Raw genomic sequence first — 6,502 nt, 5'->3', positions numbered from 1 at the left:
ACTTTATTGGAGCAAGAAGGAAAGGGGAAGGGAGCCAAGATCCACAGCAAAGGGCCCAAGGATGATGCAACTTCTGGGTTTTGAAGCCAAGCTATCCTTGCTCCCTTGCCTTGCTCACGTGGGATTATTCCCCCCACCCCAGCCCCCTCCATCCACCATTGCCACTGAAGGAGACACAAGGCAGAGTGGGTCTGTTTAGAATTTCACATGCCTTCCTTCTCTCAGAATGCTAAACTTACAGTTCAACCCTCCTCAAGCCAAATTCAGAGGTGTTTGTTTGGTGAGGCAGATCCTGAGATTTCCTGTTATGAAGAAGAAAGGAAAGGAGGGAGAATGAGAAAGAGATGGAGAGCTAGTTTTGTGCTTGCAACAAGCCACTGAAGGTGCATTTTACTTACATTTAAACAAAAGGTGTCAGCTTTATGCAGGCAAAAAAGGGGACAGAGATTGCTCAGAGAAATGCCCTGATGCTCAAACTCAAAGGTGGTAGAAGAAGAATTTCTTCTACATGTGCAGAAGGGGAGTAGGCTTGCCATTCTCCTGGTGGTGGCTGGAGATCTCCTTGAATTACAACTGATCTGCAGGCAACAGAGATCACTTCCTCTGGAGAAAATAGTTGCTTTGGGGGTGATCTCTATTGTACTATACCCTGCCAAGGTACCTCCCCTCCCCAAACTCTGCCTTCTCCAGGTTCCATGACCTAAATCTCTAGGAATTTCACATCCTTCACTAACAAGCCCTCAGTGTCACAAGACAAGCCTATCCCACTGCTATCCTGTGCCATCCTTCATTCCCGGGCCCTCATTGTCGCAGGCCAGGCCTGCCAGCGCTATCCTGCACCATCCTTCATCCCCTGGCCCTCAACGTCATGGGTGAGGCCTGATCCAGAGCCATCCTACACAATCCTTCATCCCCAGGCCCTCACTGTTGCAGGCCAGGCCTGCCCCAGCGCTATCCTGCGCCATCCTTCATTCCTGGGCCCTCAACATCATGGGTGAGGCCTGATCCAGAGCCATCCTACACAATCCTTCATCCCCAGGCCCTCATTGTTGCAGGCCAGGCCTGCCCCAGCGCTATCCTGCGCCATCCTTCATTCCCGGGCCCTCAACATCGTGGGTGAGGCCTGATCCAGAGCCATCCTACACAATCCTTCATCCCCAGGCCCTCACTGTTGCAGGCCAGGCCTGCCCCTGTGCCATCCTTCATCCCTGCGCCCTCAACATCGTGGGTGAGGCCTGCCCCGGCACCATCCTTCACTCCGGGCCCTCATTGTTGCAGGCCAAGCCTGCCCTGCGCCATCCTTCACTCCGGGCCCTTAGCGTCACAGGCCAAGCCTACCCCAGAACCATCCTTCATCCTTGGGCCCTCAGCATTGCAGGCCAATTATGTCCCGATGGCAACACTAAATTCTCGCCAATGGTATGAGGTTTACCTGCTCTGGCGATTCTTAAGCTAATAAGATATGAGGCATAAGTAGCATTTTCATTAATATGTGCACCTAGTAAACAGCATACCTCTTGAGACAAGAAGTCCGGTCAGCATACTTTATCCCCTACCCCTCTCGGTCAGGAATCACCAGCACATACTTTCTCCTATATTGGGGAGCAGAAGTTTGAGTCCTTTCATCCATGGGGGCTTGAGAAATGTCCTTCAAGGTTTGAGGAGGCTGGGAGAGTAGCCCTTGATCCAGTGGTCCAGAATCAGTATCTGTGGGGAGATCCTGGAACCGATTGCTTAGCATTAGAGGCCTCAGTCCCTGTATCTTCTCCTCCAGTAGTGCTGCCAACTTGCACTTGCCGCAGATGTAATTGCTGCTACCCTCAGGTAAGAATACAAATATGCCTCAGACTTTGCATGTCACTGCCTCAGCTCTCTCACCAGCCATGCTGCTGCAATCCATTGCAGAAGTGGTTCAGTTTTTATTGTGCTTCCCTGATAACTCCCCTGCCCAACTGCCTCACAAAACTACTTGTGAAAGGTTTGCAGAAACAAAATAAACAAAAAATCTTAATACCTATCGGATGTAAGAGCTACCCAGCTTCTTACAGGGCCCCCAGGCTAAGAGCCCTTGTGCTCATGCCTCTGGCGACGAGGAGCCTAATACAATTCAAGGCTCACCCAGCAGAGGGTGGAGCCTGCAGTCCGCCCCAGGCAACAACAGACCTTCTCCAATGAGCAACAATCACCTTCTGCAATTAGCTACAACTCAGGCAAAAGAGACAAGCAGAACCAACACTTACTCAAACAGGCACCACTTTCCAGCAGGCTATACACACACACCTCCAAACAATGTCCTCCTATACAGTAACCTCAGCTAATTCTCCCCAGCAGTTAAGGAAGGCAACAGAAAAACACTCACTACTCAAGCAGCTCTCTTTCCTGCTTCTGCTCAGAGCCCAAGTGATTGTGGTGTGCTGCTGGTGAGGAGGAGCCTAATACAATTAGTGTAAAAATTACGACAACCTGTGGCGAAATCTGATCCGGTACTCCACTAGCAACAAATACAGCTAGACTTCATCCCAATAATGCACCCTAGACTTGAGCTCATAGTTATACGGAAATACCTCTGCATGGAGTAGAACAAAAGGTTTACCATCTAACACCTTGCTAGAATGTCATATCTAAAGAAACACATCAGCCGAAAGTCTAGACTGTGGACTGTTCTACTGAGTACTGTCTGTTGATGTAGATATGCTCCTACTGGGTAGTTTCTGCATTGTTAAAGATGTCATGTTTAAGTACTTATGCGTTATTTCAGTAATGTTTCATATCTGTTTCTGATTTATGCCTATTTCAGATTTCTGCAACCTATACCCTATTGTTCATAGACTGTCTTAGGGGCTGCTCTTATTAACTTGCACTGCATATCCACCTTGGGTCTCACTGAAAAAGGTGGAGTATTAAATAAATAAATAGACTGTATTTTCTTCTTGAGGCAGGAAGACCAGGACTGACCTAGAGGAGGACAGGCGAATTTACAAATTCTAAAGACAGGAGGAGGAAATTCTCTTCCATCTCCCTCTTTTATCTTTTGGCTTTTTGACCAGGGAGGCATGAGCCATGAAGAATCTTTCCCAAAAGACTCCATCTTGATCACGTATTAAGGGATAATGGAGACAAGTTCCAACTCTGAAAACGGAAGGACTTTTAAATGCTGCAACTTCAAGAATTAATAGCCTATCATAATTAAAAATTGTTTATGATATGTATAGAATTTAGGGTTCAGAGGATTACATTACCTTTTCTTTATATCCTTGCTCAGCCTGATACTTGTACAGACCATGTGCATTCTTTTTAGTTATTAAACTTACTTATATATTGAATGTCCAAAACCTGATTTCTGTGCTCACCACATGCCTATCTGGTCCTGCTTTCCAAAGAAGAGTAGAGGGGAGGGGCAGCACCTGAGCTCACGTCCTTACAGTGCAAATGCGGTGCAACTGCAATGGAGCACCCACACAAGAGCAAGTGAGGATAAAGCAGCAACCATTCAGCAGGAGAGACTCTTTCAGATTTGTTGGTGGCAGCAACTACGACAGAGAGAGAAGTTGGTAGCACCCTGAGAGTAAGAGAAAGGGGCAGCATCACCAAGTACAGATGGGACAGGAGTTTTCCAGGTTTCTGAGACAGGCTTGCAAGTCTGTTCCATGGGATCCACAGGAATCCATGCCGTTTTGTGCTGTTTTTTGCACCACGGCAGCACCACAAAGCTCTGGGCCTGGGTTGGTTGTAATGCAGTCTATGGATATTGATGAGATTTGTGATTTTTTTTTTTATAGTGGAAATCCACAAAGTCCATATAAATAGCATCAGGATCCATGTTTTTGTGCCGTGTAGTCCCGGTTCTGTGATTATTTTTAGCCATTCATTTATGAAAACATGCACATCCTACATTTTCTCTTGGCTCATGGCAGTTTTCAGGGAACAGAATGTGGACATGGGTGTGTTGTTTGAAAAGAATAGTACTTTGGAGGACTACATGATAAAAATCAGGATGTTTCATGGCTTGGATCTATGTTTTTGCGCTGCAGCAGCACAAAGGAGCATTGGATTCATGATTTTATGTTCGTGTGACATGGATTTGATCTGTGATTCAATGGTTACCTTGCACAGAGAGATGCTGAGAATGGCTCAGAGCAGCCCTGCAATGCAGTCCACTGTTAATACTGCAGGTCAGAGGTGGTGCTAAAAAAGGTAAAGGTGCAAGCACCAAGCCATTACTGACCCATGGGGGGACGCTGCATCACGTTTTCTTGGCAGACTTTTGTTACGGGGTGGTTTGCCATTGCCTTCCCCAGTCATCTACACTTTACCCCCAGGAAACTGGGTACTCATTTTACCAACCTCGGGAGGATGGAAGGCTGAGTCAACCTTGAGCCGGCTATCTGAACCCGGCTTCCGCCAGGATCAAACTCAGATCATGAGCAGAGCTTGGGCTGCAGTACTGCAGCTTACCACTCTGCGCCACGGGGATCCTACCAGGTGGTGCTAAAGCAGAAAGAATATGAAAATTGCAAAGCAGTACCTCTGTTAGTCTGGGGTAAAAAAATAAAACAAAAACATGGCAGCACCTTAAAGTGTAGCAATGTTTATTTCAATATGATCTTCTGTAGCTCACAGCCCATACCCACCCTTTCTACATCAATTCCTCCCTTTCCCTTTGACATCGAGAATAACACATGAAAGTCTCATAATATAATTCATACCAAGCTTTGATACCCCCCCAACCTGCCCCATAAAATTCCCCTGTAGTTTCCCATCACATACCTGTCTGACAAAGTGGGCTGTGACGCAAGAAGGTACATATTGAAATAAATGTTGTTAGACTTTAAGATGTCACTAGACTTTTACGGTTTTACCTATGAAAAACTGGATGCAGGAGGTGCCTGTTCACCTTACATGCTTTAGTTCAGGGGTAAGCAACCTTTCTTGCCCAAGTGCAAGAAAGGGTGGGAGTAACATTCACCTGTACAGAGGTTGATGAGAGATGATGATGATAACAGTGTGCTTATATGCTGCCCTTCTGGACAGGTTAGCGCCTACTCAGAGCGGTGAACAAAGTTGGTATTATTATTATCCCCACAGCACAGCTGAGGAGCCAAGGCTGAGAGGAGCAGCTTACCCAAGGCCACCGGAAGAATTCATGGCAGTAGTGGAAACTGAACCAGCAGTCGGCCGATTCACATCCTGATCACTTAACCACTATGTGACAGCAGTACGTGGCCAAACACTTGAAGTAGTGGCCAACTCTGGGTTGGGCAATTCCTGGAGTGGTGGTGGAACATAGGAAGGGCAGGTTTGGGGAGGGGTCTCAGTGAGGCCCCTCCCATAGAGTCCATTCTCCACAGAAACCATTTCCTTCAGGGGAAATGACCCCTGTCTGAAGATCAGCTGTAATTCTAGGAGATCTCTACGTCCCACCTGGAGGTGAGTTACCCTAACTTGGAGCAAGCTAAACCTCAGCAGAGCTGCCAGCACCTCAGGGGTTTGGCTGAAATGGACTGCCGCCTTCTCCCACGTTTCCAGCCCCAGAGGGGCTGCCAGTGCCTTGCTTGCTTGGACAGAGATCCAGCCACTGGATGCCAAGCAAAATGGTCACATGTCTTATGAGTTGCTTTCCTGTAACAGACAGGCCGTACGGACAGATGTGTGGCAGCCAGAAACTCATCAGATGAAGCTTCCCCCACATGTCTGTCTCTATTGTGAAAAGCTTCCCATTCTAGACCACCCTCACTCCAAGAAAAAACAATTGCCCCCTCCTGGGTGGAAAGTGTTGCTTCAAGAGTAAAGTATGTCTTCATAAATGAGTATTTCTCCTTTCTGCAATCATCACAATTTTGCACAATCTTAGACCAGTAAGATTGGTGTTTTGTCACCAAGTGACAAAACAAGACTGAAAATACTGGTTGCTGAGCCATCAAGCCCAGAACTTTTGGGGCGGCTGCATCTTGGAAGCAGTCAAGCAGGGCACAATGGAGAGAATCGCCCCTTGAAGCTGAGAGCTCCATGGGGGCTGCTCGACTAGAAGCCTTCTCCAGAGCCTCAGGCAGAAAAGCTACCCAAGATCATTCAGCAGCAAATTGAATTGGGGATACTTTGCATGTGTCCCTCCACTGCATCAATTAACAGATGGCACTAGCTTACACCAGGCTAGCCTAGATGGTCTTTGAGGCCGCAGGCAGAGAGACGGGGTCCTTCCCAGTCCTGCCCTTGGAGTTCCTTTCAGCAGGAGGGGCTGGGCTCTGACAGACAGGCAGCCCTCGAGCATTTGTTCCAGTAGCTGGTGCTTGGAGACAGCTCTCCCCCAAGCACAGCACTGGGCTTGCGTTGTAAGCTCCCCTCCACCATGAACTCCCTTTTCACCCTCTGCGGGAGCTGAAATGTTCTCCTGACTTTTCTCTCATAGTGTAGGCAGACTCTCTAATTCCAGACCCGAGTGAAATATGCATCTAACAGCAGGGGAGGGGAGGGGAGGGTTCGCGGTGAAGTACTTCGGAAATCA

The sequence above is a fragment of the Eublepharis macularius genome, chromosome 5 (genome assembly GCF_028583425.1).
Source record: "Eublepharis macularius isolate TG4126 chromosome 5, MPM_Emac_v1.0, whole genome shotgun sequence".
Lineage (NCBI taxonomy): Eukaryota > Metazoa > Chordata > Lepidosauria > Squamata > Eublepharidae > Eublepharis > Eublepharis macularius.
This window is presented reverse-complemented; position numbering follows the sequence as displayed.